Source organism: Schistocerca americana, chromosome 5 (genome assembly GCF_021461395.2).
Source record: "Schistocerca americana isolate TAMUIC-IGC-003095 chromosome 5, iqSchAmer2.1, whole genome shotgun sequence".
NCBI lineage: Eukaryota > Metazoa > Arthropoda > Insecta > Orthoptera > Acrididae > Schistocerca > Schistocerca americana.
Genome location: NC_060123.1, coordinates 263816040 through 263838198, shown reverse-complemented (window position 1 = coordinate 263838198; position 22159 = coordinate 263816040). Strand labels below are relative to the sequence as shown.

General features: G+C 41.5%; 1 pseudogene; it reads right to left on the bottom strand.

Moving 5' to 3' along the window:
• Positions 1-19833: 19833 nt before the first annotated feature.
• LOC124617344 lies at positions 19834-19951 on the bottom strand (annotated as a pseudogene).
• Positions 19952-22159: the final 2208 nt, after the last annotated feature.

Here is a 22159-nt window from a genome sequence, read left to right as displayed (position 1 = left end):
TCACGACATTTAATATTCTTGGCTACAATTTCTCCTTATTTGTCAGATTAACTTCAATCACATTTATTCCAGTTTTGGTCTTATAGATAATTTCAAATAAAAGATTTTGTGACTACAAAATTTAAACATCTTCAGACATGCATAAACGTTTCATGTCATAGTCTTAGTTCAACTCTATGTCAAGTGCGCTGAAATATGTTAAAATTTTTTGACGAGTGCGTAACTCAACGTAATTGTGAGTTCCGCTCAGCATGATCCTCTTTCCATTCTTACAGGCCCATTAACATTTAGTTGGTAAAGCATTAGTCGGGAAAAAGAATTCTGTTGACAGATTTGTACTAAGGGCAGATACTAATACGAGTATGTCAGTGGATGGGTACTAAAATTACATTAAAGAGGTATCGACTACTAATATTTCGTGTAGATGTGCACAATGCTTATTCCGCAACTGATCCTCGATGGTAGGCAGCAAATGTGGGTTCATAGTACCGTCGTAAGATTGTAACTGTGACACACTTAGGAACAGACGAGACGCTAACTCTCCCCATTAGACCTTAGCTCCGATCCGTAAATTTTACTGTAAGAAAACTAAGGAAGCCCTTTGTGTAACATCATTTTGAGAATGCGGTCAATAGAGGGAGAGCGCAATCTCGCCGTGGACAAGGATGGGAAAGGAAGGTGGCAGCATCCCTTTAAACTAATTTTCCCGATATTCACCTTAATAGATTTAGGGAAATGAAGAAATAAATAAAACTGGATCATTGGACAGGCAAATTGCAGTACACGCAGTACGCAGACGAGTAAACACACTTGACTGACACTTTCCAGATCAATAACCTTCGGTTGGAACAGAACATATTGTACTGTTACTCGCTGTGAAGCCATACCGGGAATATATTAATATCTCTAGGAACAGAAGCTAGCAGAGAGTGCGAAATTCTTGACAATGGCGACATAGGAAAGGTGTGGAATACCCAGAACAGATGAAATATGTCTATTGAAGGCCGTCTGTTACAAACATCTTTCGTGTTATGTGCCAATGCGCGACTCGGGAACCACTCTAATATCTCAAGGACTTTATAGTCCATGTTTTCGTGGGCTACAGATGTCTCAAGTAAGTACGAGTTGTAAAGCACTTCTGGACACGTGCTGCAGCAATGTGTGCTGTTCTTGTCGTTAGGTTTATAGAAATACTGTGTGCAGTTACACCTGTATAGCTTATGTCTCCCCAATGAGATAGGTATCTACAGTGGTAGGTTGTATTAGGGTGGTTGAAAACTTTGGCTGCAATTTATCTTGATTTATGTTAAAGGACACTTTTTATATGTTACGTTGCGCTATGAAAGTTTATATTAACAGAATCTTCCGTCGGTTCTTGGTAGAACAACATTATAATAAATGAAAAGTACCAGTTTGCTTTTGTTCTACAATATTACTTTTATTGTTAACCGGTTTTCGGCTTACAAGGCCATCTTCAGACATTTACTGAGTATAAGGCCATCTTCAGACATTTACTGAGTGTAATGCTCAGTAAATGTCTGAAGATGGCCTTGTAAGCCGAAAACCGGTTAATAATAAAAGTAATATTGTAGAACAAAAGCCAACTGGTGCTTTTCATTTATTACTACGAAAGTTTGTTGATTACCAGATATTTCATTTACTTTAGTCGAATCGTGTTGCTCTCTATCTATGGGTCAAAGTTCACATTAAAGGCTATAATTTGAGGACATCAGTACCAGAGTCATAATTTTCTATGCACTCAGAGAGCAGCAGCTTTAAGTTTGAATAAAAATAAATAGTCACGATCATTTTTTAGTTATAAAGTGTTTGTCACGTTTAACACTTCTATAAACCTTCATCACATTTCAATGCTCACCAGTTCTTGCCTCTTGAGAAATCGTGTTGTGACGGTGGATACTATCAGCATGTTCTATCGAGTATTCACAATCCCTGCAACTTTCTTATCGTATAATTGCAGAATGAAAATGATGAAGTTGTTTTCAAGACAGGTTTTATGAAAAGTATACAATACAAACGATTTCCAAGAAAACTTTTCGAAAGTAAGCCTTTTATTTAAAGCCTAATTGTCTTTGACGTTGTGTGTTGGACTTAACATGGCAGTAGTCATTGTACAACAGGCAGACTATTTCACTACTTGGATTTGTATAACTTGCTGTTGCTTCCAGCCAAATCAGTTGAGAGTGGCCACTAAAATTAAGAGGAAAAATGCAGAAACTGCTCCACTTCTTAATTACATGCCGGCCGCTGTGGCTGAGTGGTTCTAGGCACTTCAGTCCGGAACCGCGCTGCTGCTACGGTCCTGCCTCGGACATGGAATTGTGTGATGTCCTTAGGTTAGTGAGGTTTAAGTAGTTCTACGTCTAGGGGACTGATGACCTCAGATGTCAAGTCCCATAGTGCTCAGGGTCATTTGAACTTACTTACAAAGAAAATAACCAACAGACTGGAATAGCGTTTCTACTATTTACTGTAATTTCAGCTTGTAATATACGCACGAGGATGGCAACCACTTACATGGTCGTTTGGAATAAAATGATTTTTTCTCCCTGTATTTATCGTGCAATAACAAGATTTCGTAATAAAATGCACGTTTCTTTCGTAAATTAATAGTGCCAAAAATTTGGTCCCCGAAACGCTAAGCTTTGTTTCATTATGCAATGTGTCTATAGGGAGTGGACAGGCCTGCCGGAGAGTGTACACGAATATGAAATTACTTTCATTCAACGTCACCTATTACCATTTGACTATCAGATAGTTTTGTTGCGATCATAAAATATACAATTCAGCACAATGAAATGATTTTTCTTTACTTTGGAACTTAATGATAAATTCTGAAGATTTTATATTCTTTGGTTATCGGATATTACGTATAATTAAAAGTAATAACAATTAATTGTAATCCTTTTTTCAATTTACTCCGTATTTTATTCCCATTAAGAATTCTCTCCTTTGTTTCTATGGAAGAATTATTACGATAGTACAGACAGGAGAGAACAGACAGGATAGGATTAGACAGAACAGATAGGAGTGGATAGACAGAAACACAGCAATATAAATCACTCACGTATGAAATAAACAGGAACTGCAGGAAAGCGAAGGCGAATTGGCTGCAGGAAAGACTCGAAGATATCTAAAAGAAATGATCGTCGGAAGGACTGACTCACCATATAGAAAAGTCAAAACAGCCATCGTTGAAATTAAAAGCAAAGGTGGTAGCATTAAGAGTGGAATGGAAATTCCGCTATTAAACCTAGAGGAAAGAACGAATAGGTGAACACAGAGCATTGAATGCCTCTGTGAGGGGAAGAATTTGTCTGATGACATGACAGGAAAAGAAACTGGAGTCTATACGGAAGACATTGGGGATGCAGGTTAGAGTGAGAACTTACAAGACCGGTGTAAGAATGTTCAATGTTCAATGTGTGTGAAATCTTATGGGACTTAACTGCTAAGGTCATCAGTCCCTAAGCTTACACACTACTTATCCTAAACTATCCTAAGGACAAACACACACACCCATGCTCGAGGGAGGGCTCGAACCTCCGCCGGGACCAGCCGCACAATCCATGACTGTAGCGCCCCAGACCGCTCGACTAATCCCGCGCGGCACCAGTGGAAGACCTGAGATCAAATGAAGCAGAAGGGATACATAACATTCATCCGAAGTTTCTAAAAATCGTTTGGGTAAATGTCAACCAGTCAGCTATTCAAGCTGGTGTACAGAACTTATGAGACTGGCGAAATACAATCAAACTTTCGAAAAAATATCGTCCATTAAATTCCGTAGACAGCAAGAACAGGTAAGTGCGAGAACTATTGCAAGAAAGACAAAAGTAAAGAGAAGTAGAGGAAACTGCCAATTGGGAGGTTACCATGAGAAAAAGATTGAATAATCGACGGAAGGATAACGTTCTACAAGTCAGGGCGTGGAATGTCAGAAGCTTGAACGTGGTAGGTAAACTAGAAAATCTGCAAAGGAAGACAAGGATTTCTCGTCAGATGAGTATAGGGTAATATCAACAGCAGCAGAAAACGGTGTAACGGGAGTAGGATTCGTTATGAATAGGAAGGAAGGGCAGGGAGTGTGTTACTGTGAACAGTTCAGTGATGGGGTTGTTCTTATCAGAATCGACAGCAAACCAACACCGACAACGATAGTTAAGGTATACATGCCGACGACGCAAGCTGAAGATGAAGACACAGAGAAAGTGTATGAGGATTTTGAAAGGGTAATACAGTATGCAAGGGGATAAGAAAGTCTAATAGTCTTGGGAGGCTGGTATGCAGTTGTATGGGAGGAAGTAGAAGAAAAGGTTACAGGAGAATATGGGCTTAGGACATGTAATGAGAGATGGGAAAGTCTAAGAGTTCTGTAACAAGTTTCAGCTAGTAATAGCGAATACCCTGTACCAGAATCACAAGAGGAGGTGACAAGGTCGGGTGATACAGGAAGATTTCAGTTAAATTACATCAAGGTCAGACAGAGATTTCGAAATCAGATATTGATTGCAAGGCGTACCCAAGAGCAGATATAGACTCAGATCACAATACAGTATTGATGAAGGTAGGCTGAAGTTTAAGAAATTAGTTAGGAAGAATAAATACGCAAAGAAGTGGCATACGGAAGTACTAAGGAATGACGAGATACGCTTGAAGTTCTCTAAGGCTGTAGATGCAGCAATAAGAAATAGCTCAGTAGGCAGTACAGTTGAAGAAGAATGGACATCTCTAAAAAGGATCATTATAGAAGATGGGAAGGAAACCAGAGGTACAAAGAAGGTAACTGCGAAGAAACCATGGGTAACAGAAGAAATACTCATTTGATTGATGAAAGGAGGAAGTGCAAAAATGTTCCGGGAAACTCAGGAATACAGAAATTCATGTCGCTGAGGAGTGAAATAAATAGGAAGTGCGGGGAAGCTAAGGCGAAATGGCTGCAGGAAAAATGTGAAGACATCGAAAAAGAAATGATTGTCGGAATAACAGACTCAGCATACAGGAAAGTCAAAACAACCTGCCGTGACACTAAAAGCAAGAGTGGTAACGTTAAGACTGCACGGGAATTCCACTGTTAAAAGCAGATGAAAGTCGGATAGGTAGAAAGAATACACTGAAAACCTCTATGAGGGGGTAGATTAGTCTGATGTGATAGAAGAAGAAACAGGAGTCGATTTAAAAGAGATAGGGAATCCAGTATTAGAATCAGAATTTAAAGGAGCTTTGGAGCACTTAAGGTCAAATAAGGCAGAAGGGATCGATAAAATTCCATCAGAATTTCTAAAATCAACAACAAAACGACTATTTACGTTGGTGTGTAGAATGTATGAGTCTGGCGACATACCATCTGGCTTTCAGAAAAGCTTCATCCACACAATTCCGAAGGCGGCAAGAGCTGACAAGCGCGAGAATTGCCGCGCAATCAGCTTAACAGCTCATGCATCCAAGTTCCTTACAAGAATAATATACAGAAGAATGGAAAAGAAAATTGAGGATGTACTTGATTACGATCAGTTTGGCTTTAGGAAAAGTAAGGCGCAAGAGAGGCAATTCTGACGTTGCCGTTAATAATGGAAGCAAGACTAAAGAATAATCAAGACACGTCCATAGGATTTGTCGACTTGGAAAAAGCGTCCGACAATGTAAAATGGAGCGACGGGTCATATACAATTTGTACAAGAGCCAAGAGGGAATAATAAGAGTGGACTACCAAGAACGAAGCGCTCGTATTGAAAAGGATGTAAGACAAGGATGTAGCCTTCCGCCCAAACTGTTCAATCTGTACATTGAGGAAACAATGATGTAAATAAAAGAAAGATTCAGTGTTGGATTTAAAATTCAAGGTGAAAGGATATCAATGATACGATTTGCTGATAACATTGCTATCCTGAGTGAAAGTGAAGAAGAATTACATGATCTACTGAACGGAATGAACAGTCTAATGAGTACAGAGTATGAATTGAGAGTAAATCGAAGAAAGACGAAGGTAATGAGAAGTGGTAGAAATGATAACAGGTAGGAACGTAACATGAGGATTGAATGTCACGAAGTAGACGAAGTTAAGGAATTCTGCTACCTAGGCAGTAAAATAACCAATGACGGACGGAGCAAGGAGGACATCAAAAGCAGACCAGCAATGGCAAAAAGGGCATTCCTGACCAAGAGAAGGCTACTAATATCAAATATCGGCCTTAATTTGAGGAAGAAATTTCTGAAAATGTACGTCTGGAGTACAGCATTGTATGGTAGTGGAACATGGACTGTGGAAAAAATGGAACAGAAGAGAATCGAAGCAGTTGAGATGTGGTGCTACAGACGAATTTTGAAAATTGGATGGACTGATAAGGTACGGAATTAGCAGGGGCTACGCACAATCGGATAGGAAAGGAATATGTGGAGAACACTGACAAGGAGAAGGGACAGAATGAGAGGATATCTGTTAAGACATGAGGGAATGACTTCCGTGGTACGGAGCTGTAGAGGGCAAAAACTGTAGAGGAAGACAGAGATTGGAATACATCCAGCAGATGTAGGTTGCATGTGCTACTCTGAGATGAAAAGCTTAGAACAGGAGAGGAATTCGTGGCGGGGCCGCTTCAAACCTTCAAACCAGTCAGAAGACTGAAGATTAAAAAAAAAAAAAAGGTTCATTTTGCCAGCTGACTGATGAGTGACTGCAGCTCTTCGAGTGACTGTCGTAGAACACAGAATATGCTGCGTGAAATGTGTTCGTTCCAAAGCAGACGCCTTTCACAATAAATGAAATGTCGTGTGACGAGCACCTCCCGTCGGGTAGACCGCTCGCCTGGTGCAAGTCTTTCGATTTGACGCCACTTCGGCGACTTGCGCGTCGATGGGGATGAAATGATGATGACTAGAACAACACAACGCGCAGACCACTCAGCTACCGGGGGCGGACTTCACAATAAATGTGGTTGACCTTTCGACTGCAGAATGAAGATATATTTACAATATTTTTAATGTTAAACGACTTTTGTGTCTTAGTAAAGGAAAAATGTATGTGACATTATGTCGGGACCGCAGCATCCCAACATCTTAACCAGTCTTTCGTGTTAAACGTTTCTCGATATATGGGCTACATGAGGTCACCAGTTTAATGTACGTTCTCGTACCTTAGTAACATCATGACGGTTGTTGAAAGTTGACTTTTGTCCGAAACGTTTTCATTGTGAGAGATGTAAATCTGTACGCGACAACAGGTGTCTAGAGACGGTTATTTGAACAACGTACAAAGAGACAATTTACCGTCCATCTCTGTGCCAAGGCTTGCAGCTATCACCTTGTACCAAACCATGTATTTGAAAGCAGCCATGATTTCTTAGATTCTCCATTTCTTATGGAGTTCGCGGTCGATAACTCTGCCTCCACTAGTTCAGAAGGAAACCATACAGCTCTCATGGTTATTTATAAGTTCACTTCGTAAGATTTCTGAGCCTCTGGATGTTATTTACGGGTTTGACGAAGCAGAAACATGAGCGTAACTTGTGAAAACCGATGACAGATACACAACTAATAATCGTTCCATTGTTTCTTAATCAGCGGCGCCGACAAAGCAGGGCTACCTTGTATTCGCTGTCCAAACATATATATATACCACGGCAGCGCGTGCGATGATATCACGGGCGCTGTTGCCACGACCAAGCCGGAGACGATCGCTGCATCCGCTTCACGGTCTTATGGCGAGCAGAAAAGAAAGAAACAGGTTAACGTCCACAAGGAAAAGAGTAATAATATCGGAGACGGTTGTAGATCGAGAGTAAGGATTGCGGCCAGCTTTTATACACCCTGTTTGTATTCAACATTGCTTTTGCGAAATTTTCTCATGTAGGAGCGATGTGAATGATAATAATTTTTCTTCGATCAGTAACGTGAAAGGTGAGAGTAAGCAAATTCATTACAGTCAGTTTGAATATACAGGTACATACTTTTTTGTAGCCTCCTCCCGATTTCTGATGAAACAAGTTTACTGTTATTGGTCACCGATTACTTATTTCCACAATCCATTTCGAAGATTTAAACCTCCAACATGAGGTGGATGTATGTGAATTAATATGGCATGTATGTGTTTAGTGACGTTTTTGAGCTAACCTGTGGCACTGTCTCTTGTGGACACAGTCTCTGTCGTGATACATCGGATGTATACATCATGCTGATTGTCGAACGTATAACGACTTTGGACTGACTGACACGTGCGTTTTTTGAAATATACGACACTAACGGAATTTCGTGTAAATGCTACTCCCTGCCAGAAATATTGTTCTGATGACTCCAGAATCCCATTCATTTAACATCTTTGTGTTTCATGAGTCTTTCTCTATCGTTATTTGGTGTTTGCTCTATTTGGGAGCCAAACACTTTATCTCGAAATTTTCAGCAACAACAACAATAATGATAATAATAATAATACAGGCAGAGATGAAATGGATAAATGAATCCAAACAAGAAGTATATAATAAAGGGTTTTCTGACTGTAACTAAAATACTTCAAGGTGCGAAATTATCAGCTTTTAAGTGATCTTTGTGGCTGGGTACTCTACGTCCATTTTCTCTTTCAAATTACCTTCGGAAACATAAGAAACCAAGGTAATGATATTCTATCATTTCAGGTTTTAACACCCATATTACAGATTAGAAACCACTCATACAGTCTCCCATTGAAACGCAGATTTTGGGAGCAACCAGAATTAGGATATGGAAGTAGTGCGGCTGGGGATGTACTGGTGCAGTCTGCATTGTTTTGTCAGATTTCCCATCCCCCACTCCTACGGTCCCAAAGGCCAGTTGACCTTTGTATAAAATGGTGTAAAACTCAATGATTGGCACGAAATTCTAAACAACTATGTTCACCCTCCCCCTCTGACAGCTCAGATCCCAACTATCCTACGTTTAAATTGGTGAAAAATTAAAAAAATTGACAACCGGCAAAGTGCCCTACCATGATTCTCACCAGATGCTGCAGGACATCGAACACGTGCTGCTGACTCGACTGCGTGATGCAAAGTGCAGATCATGTTCTGTGATTTCCAAACAAAAAAAAAGTATCCGAAGTTAAACATTTCGTGAAATTCAAAAAATCTGGATGTGCACGGCCGTCCTCTGATGAGAACATCTTCAGTGGCTCATGTGAAAAAAAGAACAGAGAATTCAGGTACTTTCTTTACGAAATTCACGACAAAAAACTAATGTGTGGCAGCTATTAAAATAACCAGGTCAGTCAATAGTAGCCCACCATGCATCCACCACAATAAGTGTCAATAAGTGCAAAACACATTTAGATGAAGTGTCGTGGTGAACCGTGACCTCAAAAACTTGGCAAATATGTATGATGAAAAGAATAACATCTTAAAAGAGTAATTATCAGTGCCGTATAGTGCGCAGCATTTCGCGACTAAAAAACTCAGTGACCATCAGCGACAGAGTGCAACCACTTCTTACGGATGGTAGATGCACGCAGTAGCAAGTGCATTACCTGCAGTCCAGGAGTTTGTGCAGTCTCTTCATAAACACTCTCCCGAGACATAGGTCATTGCATGCAGGATGAGCTAGGAGGTCGGAGCAGCAGCTCTGAGTGCCGACTCAGACAGCACTTGTCGTCAGGCAGCCAACTGCTGCGTGCTTGCACAAGATTGCTTTGCTGTATACACACATGTAGACATCTTCTAAGATGAGCAAACAAGCTACCTCTGGCTGGTGTCGTTATCAAATAGACGTGATAGCTTTCATCGAACGAATTTAGGGACGAGTTACTAGGATCATAGCATGTAAATACACCCATATGAAAATATAACAGAGGTGAAGTTTGAATGGAAATTTAACGTATGTATCCCTATGAAATTGTTAGCAGCAGTCACAGCTGTGTGTAGGGAGGTACTATAGTCAGAATCTTGTAGTGACGCAGAGACGAACATACCTAATCGGAACACTTCAAGAAGTCAGCTAAATCAGATGTCCAAATACTGTGAGCAAAGCGGACTCGTTTGTACAAAAATCAGGAAACATACTACCAATCAACCACATCGAGGAAACGCAGAAACCACGTTGTTCATTTCGGTATTGGGAATATACTAGCGAAGTACAAGGTTGTGAAACCATCTATCGGAAAGAGTGAAAGACTGAATATTTAGGTAAACAGCTGAGAGTTGTACAACAACTTCACACTTGTAGACCTACTTCAACCAGACTTACATGTTTCGATTCCTTTTTTGCTAAAGGCAACCGCATACGAGGTGCTAGTGCCTCCAGTTGTAGAGTGTTACTCCAGCGTTTACGCCTTTTTTCAAAAAGGACATGACGACAGACATTGGAATCAGAGATGTGCTACTAGGGTCTTAACATACTGTTACAGCTTCATACGAAAGTAAAACAGAAGTGCTTGGGGAACGTAAATGGGGTTCTTTTGAAGAAATGAGATGTAGTACTTTCAAAACCGTGTTAGATACAGGCTGTTAACATTACAATGGACATAGAGAACCCTTAAAACAGGCAGTTATCAATGACCATCTGATTGATCAATGTAGTGAAAGCGAGCTCATTTACAGAAACAGACATAAAAAAGGGCAGCAGCATATGAAATCTGAACTTCACAGTATGCTACAGATATTGTACTAATACTAGCCGATCCAGATGTCTTTGTCAGAATATCTGTCAAGTAAGTGGTTAAAAAAAGTGTACATAGTGCTGACAGAGAGGCATATCACTACACTTCACAAAATCGATAAGATGCGACAGAGAAATGATGTATTGCCTATTCAGTTCCTTAATCAACGGATTCCGACATAAATAGAGAGGACAATTTGTTTTTCTTTTCTTTTAAATTTATATCTAAATTAAGCAACCTTGCTTTGAAAAAGATGTTCCTGTGATTTGGATTGCTATGGAACCAACCTAAAGTAGGCACTGTCCACATAGTCGAATGTCTAAGCCCACCACTTGTAACTTGACCGAAATAACGTCAGAGCGTCACATTCACAAGCGTTGCAAATAGTTTAAGATGTGGCAGAGAAACCAATCTGACTGGTGGAAGTTTCACCTTTGCTACTTACTATATGAATGGTACAACTGAGCGAAGATAATTGGCATCACTGTACGTGCTTTCGAAAGCATTACAGAAGATGTGCAGTGAATAAATTTTCAGGCATAGACAACACATATTTCTACAGTATTTCTAAATTATTCCCAGTGAATGGAGGTCTGATTTCTTGAACAACACACCTGTGAGGGAAGACTTTGGTGGCCAAGTCTGGAAGTAGTCTCCATGTGATGGTCGGCTTTTATGATCTACAAAGCTCTTGACATGGTGGCTCAGCGTTGTTGGCAGATCAAACATTGAGCGACATAGTGCTACAGTAAATTCTTCCATTTTTTCAGAGGTGGCATTACTTGCTTACGCAGTTCCTCTAAATTACAGATACAGAGCTAACGTCCAGTAGTGTCGTAGATACATACAGATGAGACGAATTTGATACCTAAGATATCAACATGAGTGCTGCTCAGGTAATTGTTGTAGGGTTTGAATCTTACACTGCGTTTCATTATAACGACGCTCGTGTGGGAAGGCCTTTGCTGGTCAAGGCTGCAAACAATCATATTTTGACACTTCTTTATTTAATATTGAAACTGCTGAGTGAAACTGAATGCAAGTGAACCTGCTTAAACTGCTAAGTGAAATTGAATGTACTGTCACTTTGCTTGTCTTTATCATTTCGTCTCTTACCTACAGAATTTGCCCTGACAAACACAACTCAAACTACTCCTATTCATTAATTACCCACTATGTTCAAGCGCAGCGCAACCTGACTGCATATACACTACTGGCCATTAAAATTGCTACAGACGTGCTACAAACGCGAAATTTAACCGACTGGAAGAACATGCTGTGATATGCAAATGATTGGCTTTTCAGAGCATTCACACAAGGTTGGCGCCGGTGACGACACCTACAACGTGCTGACATGAGGAAAGTTTCCAACCGATTTCCCATACACAAACAGCAGTTGACCGACATTGCCTGGTGAAACGTTGTTGTGATGGCTCGTGTAAGGAGGAGAAATGCGTGCCATCACGTTTCCGACTTTGATAAAGGTCGGGTTGTAGCCTATCGCGATTGCGGTCTATCGTATCGCGACATTGCTGCTCGCGTTGGTCGAGATCCAATGTCTGTTAGCAGAATATGGAATCGGTGGGTTCAGGAGGGTAATACGAAACGCCGTGCTGGATCCTAACGACCTCGTATCAACAACAGTCGAGATGACAGGCATCTTATCCGCATGGCTGTAACGGATCGTGCAGCCACGTCTCGATCCCTGAGTCAACAGATGGGGACGTTTGCAAGACAACAACTATCTGCACGAACAGTTCGACGACGTTTGCAGCAGCATGGATTATCAGCTCGGAGACCGTGGCTGCGGTTACCCTTGACGCTGCATCACAGAGCGCCCGCGATGGTGTACTGAACGACGAACCTGGGTGCACGAATGGAAAACGTCATTTTTTCGGATGAATCCAGGTTCTGTTTAAAGCATCATGATGGTCGCATCCGTGTTTGGCGACATCGCAGTGAACGCACGTTGGAAGCGTGTATTCGTCATCGCCATATTGGCGTATCATCCGGCGTGATGGTATATGGGGTGCCATTTGTTACACGTCTCGGTCACCTCTTGTTCGCATTGATGGCACTTTGAACAGTGGACGTTACATTTCAGATGCGTTACGACCCTTTACCCTTCATTCGATCCCTGCGAAACCCTACATTTCAGGAGGATAATTCACGACCGCATGTTGCAGGTCCTGTACGGGCCTTTCTGGATACAGAACATGTTCGACTGCTGCCCTGGTTAGCGCATTCTCCAGATCTCTCACCAATTGAAATCGTCTAGTCAATGGTGACCGAGCAACTGGCTCGTCACAATACGCCAGTTACTACTCTTGATGAACTGTGGTATCGTGTTTAAGTTGCATAGGTAGTTGTACCTGTACACGCCATCCAAGCTCTGTTTGACTCAATGTCCAGGCGTATCAAGGCCGTTATTACGGCCAGAGGCGGTTGTTCTGGGTACTGATTTCTCAGGATCTATGCACCCAAATTGCGTGAAAATGTAATCTCATGTCAGTTCTAGTATAATATGTTTGTCCAATGAATACCCGTTTATCATCTGCAATTTTAATGGCTAGTAGTGTAAGTTCTACATCACTCAGACAAAGGTTGTGCTGACCTGGAGTTATTAATAACTGTTTGGTGCTGAAACTTCCTGGCAGATTAAAACTGTGAGCCGGACCGAGACTCGAACTCGGGACCTTTGCCTTTCGCGGGAAAGTGCTCTACCAACTGAGCTACCCAAGCGCGACTCACGCCCCGTCCCCACAGCTTTACTTCTGCCAGTAAAGCTGTGGGGACGGGGCGTGAGTCGTTCTTGGGTAGCTCAGTTGGTACAGCACTTGCCCGCGAAAGGCAGAGGTCCCGAGTTCGAGTCTCGGTCCGGCACACAGTTTTAATCTGCCAGGAAGTTTCATATCAGCGCACACTCCGCTGCAGAGTGAAAATCTCATTCTGTTTGGTGCTGTTTCCAAAGACCTCTTAGCTCCAACACAGTCTTATCCTAGTACGTTTTCCCCTGAAGCCACATAGTGTAATGGTTGTATGATCTGTTCAGAACTCGCAAATACTCCGTACTCCATGCAGTCTGCAAGGTTGTCAGATTTCCCATATCGTATGAAATTTTTATCTAATGGCAAAGTGGTTATAGCTCACACGTACTAATATGGAATTCAAGATGGACACGTCTAAAGTTGGCCACTGAGTTTACAATCGAAGACGGTAATCCAAGATGGCTGACCTTAGGATAGCCTCATGATTTCATAATCCGTGATGGTGATCTAGGACATCATCAATGACTTCAGAATCCAAGATCGCTGATGTGGGGAATATAGTTGCAGCCTGCAAAACTGACAGTCGATAATAGTTATCCAATATCCGTGCCACCTCAGTAACCTATCTCCACTACTCATCCACTTCGTCTAGGCTTCACAGCCATAAGGTGGACTTGGCATTTACGCTTTGTATGCCATGGGAAATTGTTGATCCACCACCTCCAGAAAGAAAAGTTTCGTTCAGAGAATCTTTTCTATAACTCACTATTCTCTCTCATTTTCTACTATTTCTGTGTGTTTTCATGGTGTTCGCTTATTTCTCCCTCAGCACAACAGCACCCTGACAGAGGTGATGCAGTACCTGATACAACTGAGCAACAACAGAAATCAAATCAACACACAGACACACTTCCTGGCACTGCTCTAGACACACTGGAGTGGAAATAAAGTCGGTACATCAGACTGTTTCCAGACAAGCTCCCTGATGAAGTACGTCATATACAGGAGCAGCACGCAGAATTGTTTCCAGACTTCGAGTCCCTGCTACATCCTACATCTGCACCAATCATCGAGTCACATGTAAATCATTTCATAATGTTGCCGCTGATCAACACTACTTATCAATTGACTGCCAGGGATCGAAATGTACTGATGTCAGTTTAGCACCTAACTCAGAATATGAAGTTTTAGTAGACGTAGAGAACGGATGGCGGCATACAATGGTGCAGTTCGCTACATGAAGTGCAATCAACTGAGCAGCAAGCTGAAATACGTCGAGGATTGCATGACATCTGATTTCAACCCATATCCTCAGGATACTGATAGCTTTGGTAACATCGTTGGATTCGTTATCGTCATTTTTCTGGGTGGTGCGCTGTACTTTACATCTGAAGACATGACACAGTGTGTTTAGTTAAAGCGGTCATGTATCATGAACCCGCGCAGCTTGTATGCTTCACTGCAGATTGCCACTGACATAATTTGTGCCGAGCATATGCTACAGCGCTCTTCGCTTATGTTGCAAGGTATGTAGTGGAACATAAAATTTTATGAGGAGGAGGAGGAGTTAGACAAGTGCGTAAGTGCATGTATGTCTTTTATGCTTAACTCTGCTAGTATTACTCCTATAAACAGAAATTCCATACGAGCGGAGTGCTAGGGCACCATTTCGTTTTAATTCAATACAACATAAAAGCATATGTTACAGCGCTCTTCGATTATGTTGCAAGGTATGTAGTGGAACATAAAATTTTATGAGGAGGAGGAGGAGTTAGAGTGGTTGGTTTGGGGAAGGAGACCAGACAGCGTGGTCATCGGTCTCATCGGATTAGGGAAGGATTGGGAAGGAAGTCGGCCGTGCCCTTTCAGAGGAACCATCCCGGCATTTGCCTGGAGTGATTTAGGGAAATCACGGAAAACCTAAATCAGGATGGCCGGACGCGGGATTGAACCGTCGTCCTCCCGAGACAAGTGCGTAAGTGCATGTATGTCTTTTATGCCTAACTCTGCTAGTATTACTCCTATAAACAGAAATTCCATTCGAGCGGAGTGCTAGGGCACCATTTCGTTTTAATTCAATACAACATAAATTTGAAGCACATAAAAAACAGTTATCTGATAAATATTACAGAGTGATAAATGGGGTTCGTGTAGAAAAAGAGAATGACTGTGTTTAACCGACAGTGATTTATTTTATACTGTTAACGAAGTATAAAAATATATATTAACGATATATAGAAGAAGTATCAAAATTTGTATGCAGCAATAAACAATATTTTTTACAAGTTACAAATGTTTTATACCAGCAGACAAATATCCTAAAAAACTTAACAGTTTAGGTGTTGGAGACAGAGTATAAGTAATGCACACATTTTGAATGTTTGTGAGACTTTACAGTCCATTTGTTGCAATGTCGAAGATAGTTATCACTTTTTTACATGAGATGAAATTTCAAAGTGCAGCTGTTGCATTACGAGAGAGGAGACACAGCAGTTCATACATTTCTGAGTTGTTATTGGACGCAGTTCATCATTATTAGAAGAGACAAAACGATAAATGAAAATTTAGCGTAGATGAACGTTGTCGATAACCGTCATAGAGACATGCCGATCAGATGACGATGCACTTGACACTTCTGGAGTAACAAACGTTACAGTTTCCTGAAGATGTGAAGTAAGTTAGGTATTAACTGCATCCCTTACTGTAATTAATACCTCTCTGTTCTATCATATATTGCCTATAAAATCTTTACCCATCACAGGAATCACAAATACGTACTTCACATACCACAGGACTCGTTCAAACCATGGATCGTGCATTTTTCTCAACTTTTCAAGACTCCATCGCAATTTTTCGTTACTGGTGTAAAAGACTATATCTTTTCATAAAATTTCAACCATGTATGCTTCCTATGGCTCTCATACAGAACAACAGACAAAATTGTGTCAGGTTTAGATATGCCTAAGGAAGCGACTCTAATCACTGGCAGCCAGTACCCACTGACCAAAATGCGCAGCACACTGTTCAAAATCCCATGCAGTTATTTGTAAAATGACTCACATTTTTCTGCAAACTGCAGTTTCAACTTATCAAATGGTTCAGACTTCTTGTACACTCCAAAATCTACAACGATGACACCTTCTGTGACAGATGCATGATCCTGTACGTGTATCCAGAGAGTGGCCTATCCATGTGACAAGGCAAATGACGACATATGATAACATATTACTTACATAAGCTTTTTAAAATGAAAAACGTCTTAGCCCAGCGGCTGCGTCACTATTAATATAATAAAATAACTTCAACTGACATAAGCCTGTTTGGATCACAAGTGAAACTCCATATGGCACCGTACGTTCTCCGCCACTACATCTGTTATACTAGGCGCACGGTCGTCAAATGTGCTACATGTGGGGTGTCTGAGCGGTTCTAGGCGCTTCAGTTTGGAACCGCACGACCACTACGGTCGCTGTTTCGAATCCTGCCTTGGGCACGGATGTGTATGTGATGTCCTTAGGTTAGTCAGGTCGAAGTAGTTCTAAGTTCTAGGGGACTGATGACCTCAGATGTTAAGTCCCATAGTGCTCAGAGCCATTTGAGCCATTTTTGCTACATCCCGCGCTTCAAATAGTGGTGCAAACTTTGTTATATGAATTTGTTAATGTTTGACCACTTCAATGATCATATGCAGCAGCATTTTAACTGTTGGACAGTCGTATTAATAAGTATATGGTCCTTCAGTTGCATTTGTAGGCTTATGGTTAATATTTTATCTTAGTTATTGACTAGGTTCCTGATAAACGGTGCATTGTAGCTCAATGTGTGATGCGCCACCTATGGCGAGCGGGATGTAGCACATTTGACGATCGTGCGCCTAGTATAACAGATGTAGTGGCGGAGGACATACGGTGCCATATGTAGTTTTACTTGTGATCGAAACAGGCTTATGTCTGTTGAAGTTGTTTTATTTTGTTGATCGTGACGCAGCCGCTGGGCTAAGATGTTTTTCATTTTTAAAAGCTTTTGTAAGTACTATGTTATCACATACGTAGTTTTAGAAGTTTATATATAGATTGCATTACTGGTCTAAATGTTATTTTGATCACTTTTTAGGACTTCTGAAGGAGGCTATATTATTATAGTTGAAAGCATGGTCAAGATTTAGTATAAACATAAGTAGTGCAACTGTGGGCTGTTTTTCATTGGGAACAATTCCTAAAAATGTTGTGCCAGACATTAAGATATTTTTTCTTTATGTTGGACGCAGACATTGTCTCTTGTTCAACCTTCATTGTTAAATATATGTTCTGTATATTTAATATGAGATGCAAGTTCATTTTTTCTGCGCTTCTGTTGGACGTCATTTTGGAGCAAATACAACAAAAGTCAAATAATTGCTACCTAGAAAATAACATAGTACAAGACAGCATAAGCGAGCAGGAAATTCAGCAGATTGAAGTGAACTACTGTTGTTGAACCACAGATATCTGCCGGTATTTACGGACGGTTTTCTGAAACCGTGTTTGTTGATCATAGCATCGTACGGAAACGAAATGTGCAAAGTGGAAAATACGAGGTCTGTTCAAAAAATTCCGGCACTTTTGTAATTTCGCGCCAATGGTGCGTTGGAGAGAAATGCGGATGGTATCCCTGCCCACGCCTGTGTTTAATCTATAACTGCCGGTAGTTTTATTGTTGTACCGTTGTTGGTTATTGTTCAGTGCTGCATTGAATAGAACGTTGCGTCGTACAGTCTGCGAATTTCGAAATGCCAGAGTTACAGGAGCAACAGGTCAGCATTAAATCTTGCGTGAATCTGCAGAAAACCTTTACAGAGACACACCAAACGTTGCAGGAAGGTTAATGTGATGAGTGCCTAAGGCGTACTCGGTGTTGCAAATGGTTCACACGGTTTCAAAATGGCCGGAAGGGAGTTACGGGTGACCATTGCTCAAGTCGCCCTTCGACATCTACTGACGAAGTTCATGTCAGGAACTTCAACGAAACTGTGCACGCCAGTCGAAGACTGACTGTCCGAGAGATCGCAGATAAATGTAACATTCCAGTTGGATCATGTCATGAAATCTCGACACAGCATCCTGGAATGCATCTTGTTACCGCCAAGTTTACCCCACAGTTCATGCGTCAAGACCAGAAAGATCTTCTCCGCGCAATCTGTGAAGAACGAGATGTTCTTTTAGAGAATCATAACAGGCGATGGCTATGGTTATGCTAATGAGACAAAGGTTCAATCTTAACAATGGGTCAGGAAAGGTGCTCCAAGACCATAAATAGCTCGCCAGCTCGGATCAAGTGTCACATTCACGCCGATAGTTTTCTTTGACTTTGGAGGATTAGCCCATCATGACTGCGTGCCACAGGGACAAATTGTAGTCGATGGTACTACTGGGACGTGTTGTGACGGCTGCGAGAAAATGAGAGAAGGAAACGGCCTGAAATGCGGCGAGACAATTCGTGTCTCTAACATCACGATAACGCACCCGCACATACACCACTATTGGAGCTTAACTATTGCACAAAAAACGAAATCGCTGTGGTGCCTCATCCTATGTATTCTCCAGACCCGGCTCCTGTGGACTGTTTTTTTATCTCTGAAGTTGAAAACTCCGTTGAAAGGACGAAGATTTGCAACGACACACGAGATAAAAGAAAATTCGCAAACGGCACTTCTTCTCGCGATCAACCAGAGACATACCAAGACTGCTTCCGGAAGTGTAAACGGCGTTGGAAGCGGTGTATCAATTGGGGAGGACTATTTCGAAGTAGACTATGCACAATAAGTAAAACGTAAGCGTAGAAAAATTTTGTGGACGAAGTTCTGGAATTTTTTGAACAGACCTCATATTCCTAGCAACTCTAGAACTTCACACCTGCTAACTGATCCACATTAAAACAAATTACAGGCATAATAACTTTTGGGAATGACAAAATAGCAGCAACTCAAACCACAGAAAAATGTAAGGAAAACAACGATGGAAAACCCAAGATATATTAGGGAAACATAACAGCTTCTCAAAGAGTATCTTCTGTTATATGTTTCTAGAACATAAGTCTAATGACAACATTGACGCGTGGAAGTAGCTAGAAGACGAGTGCGGACGCACGCCGAGAGACCTTTTAGTTGATTTTTTAAAAATCTTCCAGATGTCCAGTTCAGTTCTTTTAACCACCATCTTGTTTAAAAAACTCTAAATATCGATTTAAGAGCACTCCGTCTCCAGGCCACAAGTGGCTCATCGGGACCATCCGACCGCCTTGTCATCCTTAGCTGAGGATGCGGATAGGATGGGCGTGTGGTCAGCACACCGCATTCCCGGTCGTTATGATGGTTTTCTTTGAGCAGAGAGGCTACTATTCGGTCGAGTAGCTCCTCAGTTGGCATGACGAGGCTGAGTGTACCCCGAAAAATGGCAACAGCGCATAGCGGCCCGGATGGTCACCCACCCAAGTGCCGGCCACGCCCGACAGCGCTTAACTTCGGTGATCTGATGGGGACCGGTGTAGCCACTGCGGCAAGGCCGCTGCCCTTCGATCTAAGAGGTAGAACAAAAAGCTGATTTTTTTCGGAGAGAATCCATAGGCAAGTCACCTTAAGAGATTTACGGAAATGGCTGTAACCAAAATTTGGAGGGTAGGATAGGGATTCTAACCGCCGTCTTGCCGAATGCAAGTCGGGTGTTTTTTAACTGCACCATCTTGCCCGTTGCGTGGTAACTGAGAAATAACGAGTAATGCAATACGAGAATAATTGAACTGCGATGCTACTGACAAATGTTGAGTGGGGAGAGAAAGTAGGGAATTAAGAGATAATAAGAGAAGTAGCGATAAGGAACCAAGCCTTACTAGTAGTGGGTTGCAAATTGTTACAGTACGTGGTAAGGCTTCCACGATATACTAGAAGTAGCAGATGGACCACGGAAAACACTTTGGCAGATCAAAAGTGGAATTCATGTTCCATATAACTAAAGATGTTGTGTGGCCAGGTACGTGGAGATCAAGAGACAGGCGCAAGACAAGTGGGTAGGTCAGCGGGTGGGGGCCCATGAGGAAGATTGGTGGCCATACAAACGTGAGTAGACAAAGATTAGATCGTACTCAGACACCACGGTATTCTTATGTAAGACAGTTTGTAACTTATTTGGTGGTTAGTGACTGAAATAAAGATCAAAAACAGAAAGGTAAGGCAGAAAATGAACAGCATTTCAGTGGTTTAGGAGCTACAGATAGCGACGACGTTCAATGAAAATTTTTGTGCTATCCGGGAATATCTTAGAGCGGTACATTGCTTCTCGTGACGGCAGCTCCGATCTGTACCAGATGGTGCTAGTATTCTGCGTATTTCAGTGGCAGTGAGATAGATTCAAGAGTTTTTAGCCATTATCCGGATCAATCACCAGACATTATTGTACGAGCAAAGAGAAATGCGGCACACTTAGAGGCAGGATACGACCGTCCACATCAGATACTGTTGCTACTCTGGTGTTGATACTCAAATCGCGCCCTTGGCAAATCACGTCTCCAAGAAATAGCACCTGCCGGTCACTTTGTTCTCTGCTGCATGTACACGAAACCCAACAAAGTTACGTCAGAAGACAGCAACGTTGCAGGTTGATTGCGTTTTCCAGTCCAGGGTCTATGAAGGGTAGTTAACATGTTTCATCGCCTGGAAATGCATAATTAAGTAATTTTTCGTTTGTTTCCAGATACATTGTGCAAGTCCTATACACCCTGTAATTCCCTCGCCACAGTAGCCTATTACGCCGCTAGACAAGCCAAGACAAACGAGCAAAGCTCATTGACAATATGCTTCAAACAAACAAAAATTAATTGCGTAACTTCATTTTTTTGAGGTGATAATTAAAGCCTTATAACTACGCCTCGTAATTAGCTGCAAGACGCTGAGTTCATTTTCCGTAGCCGCACGGGTCACATATGCGCGCTGTATCAGCGCTTCATTTCAAATACGCCTGATGATGGGGTTAAGACCCAGAAACTATGGTAGTGTATAGCGACTTCTGTCGTGCAAGACTTCGGTCAGTAAAGAATTTTGTAATTGTGGCTGATATACTTACATGAATATGTTAATGTTACTGATTGACGTACTGATTTTTCGCTTTTGCAGTTCCCTGATTGTAGCTGAAATTGCAAGTTCTTGACACTATCCGAGAACTCCAGCCATGTATTCGATGTAACTACACTACACTATACCGTCTCAGCTGCGGGGTGCATTGACAATTTTATATACCATATTTATTATTACTAATAAATGCACAACTATTTCACGTGTCTTCAGTATCTCGTAAGTGGAATACTTCTGTTCAGAGTGCAGCGTAAACATATAGTCGAGATCCACATCTCAGAGATGCGTTACGTTATCATTATCGACCTGACGACTGTTTTAAAGGAAAGGAGACTGTCACTCAAACGTACATAGCCAGTATAATAGTTTTCTTCCTGCATCACATCTAACGAAGTGCTGCGATTGTTAATGCTCACTGTCACAGCATCCCTTCAGTTACCGGATGTATTTCCATTTGGAAAAAGGGTTGTCGTATTGTGGGAACTGGATAACATTATAAACATCTAGTCTCCAGCAAATAACCAAGCATCTCTTACTAAATCTGTGGTGGCATGTTCAGCCTTACTCTTTATATCAGACGGCAGTGTCAGGTATGGTCTGTAATGCTGTTATATACCTTGCTACACACTTTCACATGAAGAAGTAATGCACTTA